The following is an 18,629-nucleotide window of genomic DNA, read 5'->3' on the forward strand; positions in this document are numbered from 1 at the left end:
CCCCACCATACCCCTGTCTGCACATTATACCATGAATCTATTCTACCACACCCAGAAATCTGCTCCTTTTATTCTCTGTCCCCAACGCACTAGACAACCAGTTTTGCTAGCCTTTAGCCGTACCCTAATCCTACCCCTCCTCTGTTCCTCGGGTGATGTGGAGGCTAACCCAGACCCTGTGTGTCCCCAGGCACTCTCATTAGTTGACTTCTATAATCAAAAAAGCCTTGGTTTCATGCATGTTAACATCAGAAGCCTCCTCCCTAAGTTTGTTTTACTCACTGCTTTAGCCCACTCCGCCAACCCTGATGTCCTTGCCGTGTCTGAATCCTGGCTTAGGAAGGCCACCAAAAATTCTGAAATGTTCATACCCAACTACAACATTTTCCGTCAAGATAGAACTGCCAAAGGGGGAGGAGTTGCAATCTACTGCCAAAACAGTTCGAGCTTCTAATTTAAAAAATTAATCTCTCCAGAAATAAGTCTCTCACTGTTGCCACCTGTTATAGACCCCCCTCAGCTCCCAGCTATGCCCTGGACATCATATGTGATTTGATTGACCCATATCTATCTTCAGAGTTCGTTCTGTTAGGTGACCTACACTGGGATATGCTTAACACCCCCAGCAGTCCTACAATCTAAGGTAGATGCCCTCAATATCACACAAATTATCAAGGAAACCACCAGGTACATCCTGAAATCTGTAAACATGGGCAACCTCATAGATATTATCCTGACCAACTTGCCCTCCAAATACACCTCTGCTGTTTTCAATCAGGATCTCAGCAATCACTGCCTCATTGCCTGCATCCGCTATGGGTCCGCAGTCAAACGACCACCCCTCATCACTGTCAAACGCTCCCTATAACACTTCTGCGAACAGGCCTTTCTAATCGACCTGTCCCGGGTATCCTGGAAGGATATAGACCTCATCCAGTCAGTCGGGGATGCCTGGTCGTTCTTTAAAAGTAATTTCCTCACCAACTTATATAAGCATGCCACTTTCAAAAAATGTAAAACTAAGAACAGATATAGCCCTTGGTTCACTCCAGACCTGACTGCCCTTGATCAGCACAAAAACATCCTGTGGTGGACTGCAATAGCATCGAATAGTCCCGCGATATGCAACTGTTCAGGGAAGTCAGGAACCAATACACACAGTCAGTCAGGAAAGCAAAGATTAGCTTTTTCAAACAGAAATTTGCATCCTATAGCTCTAACTCCAAAAAGTTTTGGGACACTGTAAAGTCCATGGGGAACAAGAGCACCTCCTCCCAGCTGCCCACTGTACTGAGGCTAGGTAACACGGTCACCACCGATAAATCCATGATAATCGAAAATTTCAATAAGCATTTCTCTACGACTGGCCATGTTTTCCTCCTGGCTACCCCAACCCCGGCCAACAGCTCTGCACTCCCCGCAGCTACTTGCCCGAGCCTCCCCAGCTTCTCCTTCACCCAACCAGATAGCAGATGTTCTGAAAGAGCTGCAAAACCTGGACCGGTACAAATCAGCTGGGCTAGACAATCTGGAACCTCTCTTTCTAAAATTATCCTCCACCGTTGTTGCAATCCCTATTACCAGTCTGTTCAAACTCTCTATTGTATTATCCGAGATCCCTAAAGATTGGAACGCTGCAGCGGTCATCCCCCTCTTCAAAGGGGGTGACACTCTAGACCCAAACTGTTATAGACCTATATCCATCCTGCCCTGCCTTTCTAAAGTCCTCGAAAGCCAAGTTAATAAACAGATCACTGACCATTTAGAATCCCACCGTACCTTCTCCTCTGTGCAATCCGGTTTCCAAGCTGGTCATGGGTGCACCTCAGCCACGCTCAAGGTACTAAACAATATCATAACCGCCATCGATAAAAGACAGTACTGTGCAGCCGTCTTCATCGACCTGGGCCAAGGCTTTCGACTCTGTCCTATCACTGTATTCGTATCGGCAGACTCAATAGCCTTGGTTTCTCAAATGACTGCATAGCGTGGTTCACTAACTACTTCACAGACAGAGTTCAGTGTGTCCAGACCGTCTCTATGGGGGTACCACAAGGTTAAATTCTTGGGCCGACTCTTTTCTCTGTATATATCAACAGTGTCGCTCTTGCTGCGGGTGATTCCGTGATCCACCTCTACGCAGATGACACCATTCTGTATACATCTGGCCCTTCTTTGGACACTGTGTTAACTAACCTCCAAACGAGCTTCAATGTCATACAACACTCCTTCCGTGGCCTCCAACTGCTCTTAAATGCTAGTAAAACTAAAAGCATGCTTTTCATCCGTTTGCTGCCCGCACCCGCCCACCCAACTAGCACTACAATGGACGGTTCTGACCTAAAATACGCGGAGAACTACAAATAATTAGGTGTCTGGCTAGACTGTAAACTCTCCTTCCAGAATCATATCAAACATCTCCAATCCAAAATCAAATCTAGAATTGGCTTTCTATTTCGCAACAAAGCCTCTTTCACTCACGCCACCAAACTTACCCTAGTAAAACTGACTATCCTACCGATCCTCGACTTCAGCGATGTCATCTACAAAATAGCTTCCAACACTCAGCAAATTGGATGTAGTCTATCACAGTGCCATCTCTTTTGTTACCAAAGCGCCTTATACCACCCACCACTACGACCTGTATGCTCTAGTAGGCTGGCCCTCGCTTCATATTCATCGCCAGACCCACTGGCTCCAGGTCATCTATAAGTGTATGCTAGGTAAAGCTCCGCCTTATCTCAGCTCACTGTTCACGATAACAACACCCACCCGTAGCACGCGCTCCAGCAGGTATATCTCCCTGGTCATCCCCAAAGCCAACACCTGTTTGGCCACCTTTCCTTCTAGTTCTCTGCTGCCAGTGACTGGAACGAATTACAAAAATTGCTGAAGTTGGAGACTTACATTTCCCGCACTAACTTTAAACATCAGCTATCTGAGAAGCTAACCAATCGCTGTACACAGTCCATCTGTAAATAGCCCACCCAATCTACCTACCTCATCCCCCATATTGTTTTAATTTACTTTGCTGCTCTTTTGCACACCAGTATCACTACTTACACACCATCATCTGCTCATCATCATCTGCTCCTCTATCACTCCATTGTTAATCTGCTAAATTGTAATTACTTTGCTACTATGGCCTATTTATTGCCTTACCTCCTCATGCCATTTGCACACAATGTATATAGACTTTCTTTTTTTTCTATTGTGTTATTGTACTTTTGTTTATTCCATGTGTAACTCTGTGTTTTTGTTTCTGTTGCACTACTTTGCTTTATCTTGGCCAGGTCACAGTTGTAAATGAGAACTTGTTCTCAACTAGCTTACCTGGTTAAATAAAGGTGAAATACATTTTTAAAAACAATAAAAAAAGATTGTCGACTTGATTCATGATGATGACTGCTAGCTAATATTTAGAAAGTATAACGTTGACATGATCAGTCCTATCAAAGCTACTGTACATATAACGTCATTTTATTTGTGGCCAATGACTTTGATCCTTCTTGGAAGGGCACTTCTAATGTAACTCTATGGAAGCACCCAAGGGGTGAGAATTTTCAAGGTCCAGTGGTGACCCGTCATTCATGGCAGGTGGGGGGGGAAGGTATATATGTTGTTTTGGGGGGGGCTTGCCTGTTTACATGTTATTTTGGCATTAATACGTGTCACATATCAGTTTGCAAACAATGTAAAAAATATATATATCATTGAGTTAATAAAGCCGCATACAAACAGGCAGCTCCAGAATGCAGGTGTTTCAGCCTAGCTCAGTGCTTTCTGTGGTGGGGCAGGCTAGCAGAAAATGGGAGCATTGCACCATGATTGGCTCAGCATTGCACCGTGATTGGCTCACTGTTCTGTCACTCATGGGGACACTACATCACCCGCCTTTAGTAAGGATAGACATCAAGAATATGAGCCCTTTGGGTGCTGCCATGGAGTTACATTAGAAGTGCCCTTCCAATAAGGCTCAAGATCATTGGCCACATATAAAATGACGTCAAATCACATTATATCTACAGTAGCTTTGATTAGACTGATCATGTCAACATCTTACTTTCAAAATCTTAGCTAGCAGTCATCATGATAAACCAAGTAGACAATCTACTGGCAAATCCTTTTCATGTGAAGAGAAATAATGATGATAAATAATAGATCAAACGTATCAGTGCTCAACCTCCATTGGACATAAATATTACACAATAAGTTGGAAATCGCAAATTCAACAATGAGTTGTAAGGAAGGAATCGGTGACAGTGGCAAACCGCAAGCATTGCAACTGGGATGTCAGACTGGGAAAATACGTTTTGAACAGTCATCCAACTCGGAATTGTAAATCTCTTTCTTTGATGACAAAATTTGCCAACTGAAGGACTGCCGCACACAACATGGTGAGTCCAAAAATGTCTTATATGCTGCTGCATAAATGATGTAATATGCCAGGGAGATATGGTCAGCCATATCAGCTATGTTTTTTAAAAAGGCAGTAAACGAGGCTGAATGAATTGTTTCGTTGCCAGACAAGGCTCCGCTGATAGCCAGGTGTAGCGTGGTAAGGATTCACTCCATTGTGCTGGAAAGAAATCTCTGCTGTTTGGACAGCTTTATGTAGGCCCTAACAATTGGTGGGCTCCGCTTGATGCCGTTATAATACAATTAATGTATTGTTTAGTGGCTTTGCTGGCATGCATCCCAAAACATTTTCTTTGTTGAGTTTGCCGCACCAAGATTTACATGCTAAAATCGCCACTGTCAAGGTCTAACTCATGGGAATGTAGTGTCCCCATGATTGACAAAACACTGAGCCAATAATGGCCAAATCGGTTCATAGTTTCTGCTGGCTTGCCCCACCACCACAGAAAGCACAGAGCTAGGCTGAAACACCTGCATTTAGAAGCTGCCTTACTCAAGAAAACAAAAAAGAAACCATGTTTGTATGCGGCTTTGTTAACTCAATTATATATTTTTTACATTGTTTCCAAACTGATTTGTGACATGTTTTAATGCCAAAATAACATGCAAAACAGGCATGCCCCCACCCAAAACAATAACATATATTTTATTTTTTGTTAAAAATATGGGGCTCAAAACAGGTGGGGCTCTGAATGACGGTTCGCCACTGGGCACGTTTGCTATTTAACGCAACAGTTTTTGTAGAGTTCGTTAGGGTTGAAAATACACTGAACTGTTTTTTATTCCGTACATGAAAATGTATTCTTTATGCAGATTTTTTAATAGTCGCATGAGAATCTGTCGCCAATTGGATGGAAACCTAGCTAGTGATTATTTTCTCAGACAATGCTGCTTTATTTAGGTATGTTGTCTGTATTTTTAGGAATTCAATTGATGTTTTTCAAATAATTTTAAACAGTAGATACTAAACAATAGCTGACGCATTAAGAAAGTTATGTGAATGGATGTTTGAAGGATTTTAATTGTTTTGTAGAATAATTATGTCACACTCGCTATCCTCAAACTCCCTGTCATAAATCGACCAAGGCGCAGCGTGCATGTAGTTCCACATCTTTTAATGAAAGTGAAACCGAAACAACCAAAAAACAAACAGGTAAACAGCAAAGAACGTGACGTAACCAAGGTGCACACAAACGGAAAAATAATTACCCACAAAACACAGGTGGGAAAAGGCTACCTAAGTATGGTTCTCAATCAGAGACAACGACAGACAGCTGTCCCTGATTGAGAACCATACCCGGCCAAAAACAAAGAAATACAAAAACATAGAAAAAAGAACATAGAATGCCCTAGTCACAACCAACGCCTAACCAAAATAGAGAATAAAAAGCCTCTCTATGGCCAGGGTGTGACAGTACCCCCCCAAAGGTGCGGACCCAGAACGCAAAACTTGACTCTAAAGGGGAGGGTCCGGGTGGGCCTTCTTTACGGCGGCGGCCTCAGTCCAGGATGCCTCTGGACTGAGGGGCGCCTCTGGACTGAGGGGCTGCGATTCTGGCAGCTCCGGAGTGAAGGGCGGCTCCGGTGTGAAGGACGGCTCTGGCGGCTCTGGACTGACTTAGGTAGCCTTTTCCCACCTGTGTTTTGTGGGTAATTATTTTTCTGTGTGTGTTTGTGTGCACCTCGGTTGCGTCACGTTCTTTGCTGTTTACCTCTTTGTTTTTTGGTTTCACTCATTAAAAGGGTGCCATTAAAAGGGTGCCATTAAAAGGGCTCCAGACCCGCCCTCCTGTCCGGCAGCTCCGGGCTGACGGGCGGCTCCGGACAGGAGGGCGGCTCCGGACAGGAGGGCGGCTCTGGCGCCCTTTTAATGGCACCCTTTTAATGAAAGTGAAACCGGAACAACCAAAAAACAAACAGGTAAACAGCAAAGAACGTGACGCAACCGAGGTGCACACAAACACACACAGAAAAATAATTACCCACAAAACACAGGTGGGAAAAGGCTACCTAAGTATAGTTCTCAATCAGAGACAATGACAGACAGCTGTCCCTGATTGAGAACCATACCCGGCCAAAAACAAAGAAATACAAAAACATAGAAAAAAGAACATAGAATGCCCACCCTAGTCACACCCTGGCCTCACCAAAATAGAGAATAAAAAGCCTCTCTATGGCCAGGGCGTGACAAATGAATCCCACCTAAAGCCTCGAGACTGTTGCCTGCCATTCAATTCCCGACACTTTGAAGGTGGTAAATTTGAGCGGCGCATTTTATTATTGAGCTAACATACTTGTTCAAACAATGACTCGCCAGCCCCAGCCATTGAATTTGCACTGAAAAAATAAGCACACCTCCCTGGCCATTTACCAACATCCTGCTTTCAAGGATGTAATGATGTGGACGTGTTGTTGAGTTGAGTGTCTTTACCTCTAGGGCAACATGTTAGGTATAATGGGTGTCACTATATTTATATCATTTGTTTCGGTAGCCGTCGCTCTTGGTAAGTCAATATTTTACATTTTCTTCGTGAAACCTGTTTACTTGGAGAATAATTTACCTAAACTGGATGGAGGGCTCATTGTATATGCAAATTATGCAACAATTGAGGTTAGGGTCATACCGTAAACATAAAACGTGCCTAGGAAATACCTGTTTAACACAATACAGGACATGGTTTCAGGTCAAGTTATATAGGTTTATTTTTGTATAATACATACAAGCAGCTACAAAGTATTCTATAAAAAGGTCTGAATTTAATCCAGGGTTTTCTAAGGTCATAGGGCATTAGGTTACTAATGAAGAACGTTCCAGTGAAACCTAAAAGGCCAGGGGCATGCCTCCAAGCAAATATGAGTTTGGGATGAGTTGAATCTGTAGTAGTCTGTTAATATAATGGCACCATCTGGGTTATTTACATCTACCATTTTAGATATTGCAAAATGTAGTATTACTTACATAATATGCAAATCATGTGAAGTCTTGTTCTTCATCAGCAAAACAGACATTACGTTTCTCTTTTACACTCCAGCTCTACATGTAACCTTGTCAATCGACCCAGTTGTGCTACCCAAATGCTAATCTCAGCACCCAGTACAGAACCAAATGTTGCGTGTGCACTGGCCAGTAACAGTCTATCACAGGGATGAGCAACTTTGATGGGGGTGGGGGGCCACAAAAAATCTGAACTCATCATGAGTGCTTCCCTCACCACCACATTACAAGCCAAACGTTTTATTGGCAATCTTGACAATTAAAAAAAAAAAAGGGTTCATTTTGTGCAATTCTACACATTTGGGGTGTAGAGAAAATGTCACAGCTTTAAAGCAAGTTTTCTATGGAAGGGAGAGAAATGTTTGCAGTTTTTAATATGATACACTATATATACAAAAGTATGTGGACACCGCTTCAAATTAGTGGATATGGCTATTTCAGCCACACCCGTTGCTGACAGGTGTATGAAATCGAGCACACAGCCGGTCAACTGTCAGTACTGTTATTGTGAAGTGGAAACATCTAAGAGCATCAACGGCTCAGCAGCGAAGTGGTAAGCCACACAAGCTCACTGAACGGGACCGCCGAGTGCTGTCCTTGTCTGTCCTCGGTTGCAACACTCACTACTGCGTTCCAAACTGCCTCTCGAAGCAACGTCAGCACAATAACTGTTTGTTGGGAGCTTCATGAAATAGATCACCATGCGCAATGCCAAGCATCGGCTGGAATGGTGTAAAGCTCGCCGCAATTGGACTCCGGAGCAGTGGAAATGCGTTATCTGGAGTGATGAATCACTCTTCACCATCTGGCAGTCCAACGGACAAATCTGAGTTTGGCGGATGACAATGTCCCCGTGCACAAAGCGAGGTCCATACAGAAATGGTTTGTCGAGATTGATGTGGAAGAAATTGACTGGCCTCCACAGAGCCTTGAACTCAACTACATTGAACACCATTGGGATGAATTGGAAGGCCGACTGCGGGCCAGGCCTAACCGCCCAACATCAGCGCCCGACCTCATTAATGCTCTTGTGGCTGAATGGAAGCAAGTCCCTGCAGCAATGTTCCAACATCTAGTGGAAAGCCTTCCCAGAAGATTGGAGGCTGTTACTACAGCAAAGTGGGGACCAACTCCATATTTAAGCCCATGATTTTGGAATGAGATGTTTGACGAGCAAGTGTCCACATACTTTTGGTCATTTAGTGTATCAGAGTGAGACTGATAACAAGCTTAGATAGTTTAGCAGCGAGCTAACTTATCGATCTAAAAAATATTGACTGACATAAAAAGAGAAACTGCTGATGCACAACCAAATTTCAAAATTGCACCTTGTGTATTCTACTATTCTAACTCTCAACAGTAAGTTGAGACCCCCCTTCCCATCCCTGGTTTATCACAATAGACTACCCAAATGCATACCAGGTTTTGGCTCAATTTGTTTTACCACAAACAAATTGTCTCAAAACATTGGACTCAGATGCAGATTTGTTATCGGGGATGACCCAGTTTCAGATCATAACAAAATATGAATATGCCTGTATGTAAATATGAAATGATCCAATACTAACACTCCTTTAATGCAGGGTCCTCTGGAGCCCCATCATCAACCTTGACAGTGACTCCAATGAAGGCAACCACCAGGAATACCCCAACATTGTCTGTCACCATCCCCACAGTGGCCCCTGCCATGCCAACCAGTAGGACAAGTTCATCAGTCAGTGAAGCACCTAATACAGATCCTACTGGTGACACTAGAGTCCCAATGGAATCATCAACTTCATCACCTGCAACTGAGCCTTCCCAATACTCTCAGCCACTAACTCCATCACAATCATCCAATGGCAGCACCACCACACAAACCTCTACAGGTTTTACAGCTGACACTACTATGAATCAGACCCTAACTGGAATAGTTGGTTATGACTCAACATCCTCAATCTTCTCATCAACTTTGTCGCCAAGCTCTGATTTTACGACAGGGAACATGAGCTCAAGCACAGGTGTGTGTTTCACATGAAAATAATTTATATATTATTGAATTAATCAAATTAATAATCCTTGCAGACAATGAGTCTTAGTGGTAAAGCAAACTGTTACCAGTGGACACATAGGTTCTGTTGTAATTAAGCTTTCAAGAGAACAGCATGTTCATGTTTGAAATGCCACCTGATTTAATAGATTAAATTTACTTTTAAGAGAACTGATTTATATATTTTTGTAACCATACTTTATCACTGTTATTCATTCTTTAGCCTTAGAAAGTGATGGGAGACATGTCTTATCAAGGAGTCCGGGCCTCGTAGCAGTCCTCTGCATATTCTGCATCTGTCTGGGTCTTCTGCTGGCTGTTGGAATTGCAAAGCTCATTACTCCCAGAGGTTCAACATTTCAGAGGCTTGAAGATGTGCCATTGGTGAATTGATTTTGTATTCGTGGTATAGATATTGCATGCAAAAGAGCTTCCTGTTCAATGAACAGGACATTCGGATATAGAAGTGACAGAAGAAAAGCTGTTTAACACACAGGAAACCAAAGTCATGTAAGCCAACATGTATTCTTTAACACATGAGAATTAGGCCAGTTTATCAGATAATTGACATTGATGATCAATTCTATGCAAAGATGGTTTCTTTTTTAAATTATGTGCTTTACACACTTTGTGCTCCAGTCTTTTGTCTCAAATGCAATGCATTCAAAAGGTACAAATCTTTGAATCCAAATTAATTGTAAATCTTCCTTTTAATTCCTATTTTCAGGGCAAAATAAATGAAGAGTCTCCATTTGCCCGTTACCCTGAAAAACAATTCTGAAAGAAAACACATCATGAGAGAAGGTATTCTATTTGGGGTTCAGACAATGTTGTTCATGAGGACGTGTCACCCACCATCATGTTTATGTTCCTGTTTTTGTTTGTTTATTTTGTCTGGCTGCTGGAAAGTGACGTGTGTTTGAAGGAAGTCAGTATAGGCACTAAAAGCAATCCTGTGATGTGGTAAAGAATATCTCCTCCCAGGTTGGTCAGCAGCATACTGAAGTCGATCGTTGGTACTGTTCATTCACAGGTGGATGGATGCATCAAGGAACTGAATACAGAAGATGCACAGACAATGTTTGCGTTTACACAGGTAGCCCAATTCTGATCTTTTGACAAATTTTTAGCGAAAGATCTGATTTGTCAAAAATACCAATTATTGGCACAATATCAGAATTGGTCTGCCTTTATAAACACAGCCAATGTGTCAGGTATCACTAGAAATAAAGCTATGAAAAAAGCTATAATAAAGCCAAATTCTCTGTTTCTTGAAAAGACTATGACAAACAGGCCTAATTTTTGTATGGGTTGAAATAAATAAATGATTGCATTGAATTGTGTTCTCTTTTTCTCCAGATGAGATGTGTTATATATTGGATCAAGATACACTGAGTATAAAAACATTAAGAACACCTGCTCTTTCCATGACATAGACTGACCAGGCGAATCCAGGTGAAAGCTATTATTGATGTCACTTGTCAGTGTAGATGAAGGGGAGGAGACAAGTTAAAGAATGATTTTTAAAGTCTTGAGACACTAGAGACATGGATTGTGTATGTGTGAGGGTGAATGAGGAAGACAAAAGATTTGTGTCTTTGAATGGGGTACGGTAGAAGCTGCTAGGCTCACCGGTTTGTGTCAAGAACTGCAATGTTGCTGGGTTTTTCATGCTTAACAGTTTCCCATGTGTATCAAGAAAGGTCCACCACCCAAAGGACACCCAGCCAACTTGACAACTGTGGGAAGCATTGGAGTAAACATGGGCCAGCATCCCTGTGGAACACTTTCGACACCTTGTGGAGTCCATGCTGTTCTGAGGGCAAAAAGTGTGTTCATAATGTTTGGTATACTCAGTGTATGTCAGCTAGTAAATTAGTTATCCGGATTGTCACAGCGGTCTAAGGCACTGCATCTCAGTACAAGAGGCGTCAGTATAGTACCTGGTTCGAATCCAGGCTGTATCACATCTGGCGTGATTGGGAGTTCCATAGGGCAGCGCACAATTGGCCCAGCGTTGTCCAGGTTTGGCCTGAGTAGGCCACCATAGTAAATAAGGATTTGTTCTTAAACTGACTTGCCTAGTTAAATATCAGCTGACGTCACAAAGCGCTCTATGTATATTCTCTTATGATTAGTGGTAGGGTTATATTATTTCAAGATAATTTTTAGTGAACCACATAAACAGCCAGGCAGTAGGCTTATTTTTAGACTTGTTTACCTGTAAACTAAAGTAGGTCGGATGCCAGCCGGGAAAATTGACAATAATAGACCACTTTCTCAATAAACTCCAGGCTTGTCATTGACAAGACAGTGAAATTAAAGAGATAAAATAATTAGTTGAACTCGTCACTACGCAACAAAGTTCTCACTTTTCAGAAGCAACAAAGTTGCCCTCCCAGCCTCCCATCATTTGGTTGAACAGCGTGTCCGGCTTGGTTGCACGCAATGACATATAAACCCTGCCTTGCTGTCGATATATGTTGGCCATTAACAGGCTCTGAAGCCGCCAGTCGGCCATATTGCCACTCCCCAGTAGGAGCAGTCCTCCATAGGAATGAATGGAATTCTACAGTATTTAAATTAAATGTATTTAAGTAACTATCTTTTTTGTTGAATTGGGGACAGTAACATTAGTAATGTACATACAATTATACTTTAAGGATTTAATTTGTTTAAATGTTTAGCTCACATAATATACTTTAAAAGTATGCATTAAGTTGTCTGTAATATAATACATGTGTAAAAAACGAATGTAGACATTAATACGTGCATTTCTGTAGCTTCAAAAATATATTTTTTTATACCGGTGGGGGAGTGCCAAGATGGAGGCGCAGTGGCCTCAACCCAGCGCCCCAAAATAGTTATCTAGTATATATATAAATCATTGGTTGCACGCTTACATTGTTTACATCCACAAACATTTCCTGGCATGTGACTAAATCAACGTCATTCGCAACGAAATCAGCATTCACGGAGTTTGAAGTCTAAGTAAAAGCAATAAAATGTATGATAAAGACAACGACCTTCAATGACGAGACCAGAACTAAATATTCCTTCATAACCTGCAATTGCCGTGGGTTTCTTCTCTAAATACTCAAGAAGTCGAGCGACCAAAGGTAAGAAAGTGAAACTTTTCAAAGATGTTTCTCGACGGCGCGAGACTTTAAAAAGTAACACCTACATTTCGAAAACAGGCAGTGAAATGTGTGATTTGTATTCGACAAGGAACTAAATCAAATGGGTATTGAATATACTTTTTATTTAAATGTTTTTACTCCATGTGTATGGGGAATTAGCTCCACAATGGCTGTTTTTCAACACTTTTCATTTCAAAATATGTCTTTCACTCACTGTGAAGATTAGCCTACTTGCCTTAATCAATTCTGGCAGGTGGAGTCACTTATGTGTCTTGTTTTCTTTATCCAGTTGTTTATATTTAATCAACATTCTCATGGTATTTAAATACGATTGTAATATAGATATATAGGTCCAATAATTCATTCGTATCTTTATTTTTTTATATATATACACGATTATTTCTTGGTGTACGGCTAGTTATACATTAATTACGCATCAGTTGTCGTATATTTATAGCAGCCTAGTGAAATCTAATTTATTTCGAAACTAGTCTTCAGAAAACTTATCCTTTCATATCTGTCCCTTCCATGTAACTTAGGCCACATTATTGGCCAGGCTACTTTAATTTAAGAGATTCTGTTAAATTCAGAGACTTTAGATTGTGCTAGCATAATTAACATGGATGATTATATTTGGCAATATGTTTGTTTGAAGACTGTTTAGATTGTGTACTGAACGTAATACATTTTTATGAACAGCTCATAAGTGCTTTTTTGAAATCAGACATTATCATATGAATTTGGAATGCATTTCTCAAAAACATTTATACATTCCCCCTCTCCCACTCTTTATCTCCCTGTCTTTCTGTTCAACTGTCTGCTTCCTTTTGATCTCTATTTCCCTCTGTCGTTCTCTTGCTCCATCTTGTCCTCACTCACTCACTCACTCACATTGTAGTATCTTATCGAGAGCGACTTAGTTAGTGCTGCATTCATCTTAATATACTTTATTGAGGAAAAATGTACTTACGACCAGCAAAGTCAGAGCTAGGGGGCGAGTGTTAGTTCACAAAATTTCTGCGGATTGAGTATAAACAGAAGGTCCTCAGCCTCTGCTGGAGTTTGTATGCAGTGCAAAGAAACTAAAGCCAACATTTGTAACCTATTGTAACCCTGTGTCCCATTCAGGATATTTTATTGTAGCTATTCTGATCATTTTGTGATGGGTATGCAGTGTGGGCAGCATGGTCTATGGTATGTCCCTGTGCATCCCGTAGAAACATTTCACATTGGTTCACATACAGTTGAAGTTGGACGTTTACACACACCTTAGCCAAATACATTTAAACTCAGTTTTTCACAATTCCTGACATAAAAATTCCCTGTCTTAGGTCAGTTAGGATCACCACTTTATTTTAAGAATGTGAAATGTCAGAATAATAGTAGAGAGAGTGATTATATTTCAGCTTTTATTTCTTTCATCACATTCCCAGTGGGTCAGAAGTTTACATGCATTCAATTAGTATTTGGTAGCATTGCCTTTAAATTGTTTAACTTGGGTCAAACGTTTCGGGTAGCCTTCCACAAGCTTCCCACAATAAGTTGGGTGAATTTTGTCACATTCCTCCTGACAGGGCTGGTGTTACCGAGTCAGGTTTGCAGGCCTCCTTGCTCGCACACGCTTTTTCAGTTCTGCCCACAAATTTTCTATAGGTATGAGGTCAGGGCTTTGTGAGGGACACTCCAAAACCTTGACTCTATAAGCCATTTTGCCACAACTTTGGAAGTACAACAAAAAAAATTGTGCACAGATTCACCTTGTGCTCAGTACAAAAGGCCACTAAAATGTGCAGTTTTGTCACACAGTACAATGCCACAAATGTCTCAAGTTTTGAGGGAGTGTGAAATTGGCATGCTGACTGCAGGAATGTCCACCAGAGCTGTTGCCAGAGAATTGAATGTTCATTTCTCCACCATAAGCTGCCTCCAACGTCATTTTAGAGAATTTGGCAGTACGTCCAACCAGCCTTACAACCGCTGACCACTTGTAACTACGCCAGCCCAGGGACCTCCACATCTGTCTTCTTCACCTGTGGGATCATCTGAGGGGGGTTGGTATTTCTGTCTGTAATAAATCCCTTTTGTGGGAAAAACAACTCATTCTGATTGGCAGGGACTGGCTCCCCAGTGTGTGGGGCCTGGCTGCTACGTGGGTTCCCCGATGCCCTCCCAGGACCACCCATGGCTGCACCCCTGCCCAGTCATGTGAAATCCATAGATTAAGGCCTAATCAATTTATTTCAAATGACTGATTTCATTATGTGAACTGTAACTCAGTATAATCTTTGAAATTGTTGCATGTTTGTTCTATATTTTTGTTCAGTAAAGGATGCACAGTATATGGTAGTCTTCTGAGAAAGACTACTGACATTGACTCGGTACCAGCACTCCTTGATTTGAAAGATTACCTGTGTGTCCTTTAGATGGGGGGCTACTACTACTTTTCAACAGATTTTCCCATTAACCGTCAAACAAAAGATGCAGTCTGAGCTTAACTGCTTGCTTAGTGGATATTTGCAAAACTGATGCCCAAATATGCGCTGTTTGTAGTTTCGCAACCTGTGTGACAGTCTTGATGTTTAATGAAGAGAGAAATGTATTTGGTTTCACCATCATTGGAGCTACAGTATCAGATGACGTTAGCAGACAGACACTACTTGGAAATTGATGTCAAACACAAAACTGCAGGCTTTAATTTGATACAGAGATGTAAATGTGGGAAACTAAACAATATACAGTGACTACAGAAAGTATTCACACCCCTTTTTCAAAATTGAGTTGTATTACAGCCTGAATTGAAAATGTATTACATTTAGATTGTGTCACTGGGCCTACACACAGTACCCCATAATTACAGTGGATTTGTGTTTTTAGAAAGTTTTACAAATGAATATAAAATGAAAAGCTGAAATGTCTTAGGTCAATAAGTATTCAAACCCCTTTGTTATGGCACGCCTAAATAAGTTCAGGAGTAAACATTTGCTTAACAAGTCACATAATAAGTTGCATAGACACATAGTGTTTAACATTGTTTTTTTAATCAATACCTAATCTCTGTACCCCACACATACAATTATCTGTAAACTCCCTCAGTCAAGTAGTGAATTTCAAACACAGATTCAACAACCAGGGAGGTTTTCCAATGCCTCGCAAAGAAGGCACCAATTGGTAGATGGATTTTAAAAAACAGACATTGAATATCCATTTGAGCATGGTGAAGTTATTAATTACACTTTGGATGGTGTATCAATACATCTATTCACAACAAAGATACAGGTGTCCTTCCTAACTCAGTTGCCAGAAATGAAGTAAACCGCTCAGGGATTACACCATGAGGCCAATGAGGACATTAAAACATTTATAGAGTTTAATGGCTGTGATAGGAAAAAACAACAATGTAGTTACTCCACAATACTAACCTAAATGAGAGAGTGAAAAGAAGGAAGCCTGTACAGAATACAAATATTCCAAAACATCCATCCTGTTTGCAACAAGGCACTAAAGTAAAACTGTCCAAAAATGTGGCAAATAAATTCATTTTATGTCCTGAATACAAAGTGTTATGTTTGGGGCAAAAACAACACATCACTTAGTACCGCTCTTCATATTTTCATGCAGGTGGTGGCTGCATCATGTTATGGGTATGCTTGTCATCGGCAAGGGAGTTTTTTTTAGGATAAAAATAAACTAAATTGAGCTAAACACAGGCAAAATCCTAGAGGAAAACCTCATTGTCTGCTATCCAACATACTGGGAGACAAATGAACTTTTCACGGGACAATAACCTAAAACACAAAGCCAAATATACACTGGAGTTGCTTACCAGGACGATATTGAATACAGTTTTGACCTAAATCGGCTTTAAAATCTATGGCTGTCGAGGAATGATCAACATCCAACTTGACAGAGCTTGACATTTTTTTAAAATAATAATGTGCAAACCCAGGTGTGCAAAGCTCTTAGACTTACCCAGAAAGACTCACAGCTGTAGTTGCTGCCAAGGGTGTGAATACTTATGTCAATTAGGTATTTATTTTTCTATATATTACAAATTCCTAAAAACATGTTTTCACTGTCATTATGGGTATTGTGTGTGTAGATGATGGGAGAGGGGGAAAAAACTCATTTTGAATTGAGGCTGTAACACAACAAATGTGGAATAAGTCAAGGGGTATGAATACTTTGTGAAGGCACTATAAATGCTAGGTACGATAACTTTATTTTACATAACTTCCGTGGCATAGTATGGAGGGCACTGTTTAGAACATGGTAATTTCAGTGCCAATCTTAGGGTGTTGCTGCTTATGTTGTCTTATCACTATCTTTCACAGCCCAAACTTTATGATACACATGCATCTTTTGCTTAGGGACAATTCTATTTGACTTTAAACCTTAATGATATTGGGATTGGCTTGGCTAACTTAGTTCAACCAACATTTGTATCTATCCTTAGTAGTCGTACAGTATCCAAAAAAGGATGTGAATGTTTGTCCTGCTTATAAGTCAAGACATTGTGCATGTTTTGCAGTTCTTATCACCTTCTTCTAAAGGTTTGACATGCTGAGGTTAGCCCTGTTAGGAATTAACAAACATATCTGCTATGAAACAGTGGTGTGCGTCACTACGCAGAGAACTTCAAAAGAGTTCCTTTGTGTATTTTTATGACACCTGATTGTGGATGTTAATATGGGGCCTGTGCAGTTGTTATAAGGGGTAAGGAGAGAGCATGGTTAATATTTAAGAGTGTGTTCAGTGAAGGGATGGGCACGAGTACTCGAACGGACGTCAAAGCTCGATCTTTAACCATCTTTAATACTGTACTACTATTTGGTGAAATGTGCTTTGTGGCTGCCTGACCTGGTAAGTGAAATTTTTTTTTGAAGACAACATTTATTTGCTTTGACTCTAGTGTTCCATTTGTACTTGTTGATTTGCGGGTCACAACAAAAGAAGCCAAGCATCACACAGATCCTCTCCCTAAAATCGCTTTCCCCTCCATGTCTCATTTACTCAATTGTGTTCCGACTGCGCACACACAAGCTCCTGTTAGGCCTACAGAAATAAATGTCTATAAAAAAGTATCAAACTGATGGGATACACAAGCTACATTCTTTGCTAAATGACAACAGTTTTATCAGAAATTCAAAATGGACTGGTTGATTGAAGTAGGAAAATGTCTTCCAACAACAAACTGCAGTCTTTGAATAATTGCGGGAAGTCTATTTTTCGATGTCATGGCCGTAATTCATCATCATGCAATGTGGAATTGTTAATCCATTTAGAAAATTCCAAAGAACTGGCAGAATAAACTCAATTCAAAGTCTCTATATCGAAAAGAAGAATGATTTTAGTTTGTAACCCTGAATTTTTTTTCTTATTATTTTTTCTTTCAACTTGCCAAATTGAGCCCCGTTTCAGGCAAGAGGCGACTCCGGGATGTTGGCCTAATAGGCAGGGTTGCAAAGAAAAAGCCTTATCTCAGACTGGCCAATAAAAATGTAATATTAAGATGGGCAAAAGCGCACAGACACTGTACAGGGGAACTCTGCCTAGAAGGCCAGTATCCCGGAGTCACCTCTTCACTGTTGATGTTGAGACTGGTGGTTTGCGGGTGCTATTTAATGAAGCTGCCAGTTGAGGACTTGTGAGCCATCTGTTTCTCAAACTAGACAATTTAATGTACTTGTCCTCTTGCTCAGTTGTGCACCGGGGCCTCCCACTCTTTCTATTCCGGTTAGTGCCAGTTTGCGCTGTTCTGTGAAGGGAGTAGTACACTGCGTTGTACGAGATCTTCAGTTTCTTGGCAATTTCTCACATGGAATAGCCTTCATTTCTCAGAACAAGAATATACTGACGAATTTCAGAAGAAAGATCTTTGTTTCTGGCCATTTTGAGCCTGTAATCAAACTTACAAATGCTGATGCTCCAGATACTCAACTAGTGTAAAAAAAGAACAGTTGTATTCCTTCTTTAATCAGAACAACAGTTTTCAGCTGTGCTAACATAATTGCAAATGGGTTTTCTAATGATCAATTAGCCTTTTTAA

At 40.9% G+C, this 18,629-nt stretch overlaps 1 protein-coding gene and 1 long non-coding RNA gene across 2 annotated transcripts in view; both read left to right on the plus strand.

Moving 5' to 3' along the window:
• The first annotated feature begins 6,810 nt into the window (after window positions 1–6,810).
• On the plus strand, window positions 6,811–10,781 carry LOC115108867 (uncharacterized). The gene is made up of 4 exons (XR_003860409.1): window positions 6,811–6,923; window positions 8,998–9,414; window positions 9,667–9,827; window positions 10,171–10,781. It is a non-coding gene; the product is annotated as an uncharacterized LOC115108867 (long non-coding RNA).
• A 1,619-nt stretch (window positions 10,782–12,400) lies between these two features.
• pde4cb (phosphodiesterase 4C, cAMP-specific b) overlaps window positions 12,401–18,629 on the plus strand; it is a 154,867-nt gene continuing 148,638 nt past the window's right edge. The window contains exon 1 of the mRNA XM_029633768.2: window positions 12,401–12,562. The gene's annotated coding sequence lies outside the window, so the exon portion shown is untranslated. The remainder of the gene's footprint in view (window positions 12,563–18,629) is intronic.

This window comes from Oncorhynchus nerka, linkage group LG25 (assembly GCF_034236695.1).
Source record: "Oncorhynchus nerka isolate Pitt River linkage group LG25, Oner_Uvic_2.0, whole genome shotgun sequence".
Taxonomy (NCBI): Eukaryota; Metazoa; Chordata; class Actinopteri; order Salmoniformes; family Salmonidae; genus Oncorhynchus; species Oncorhynchus nerka.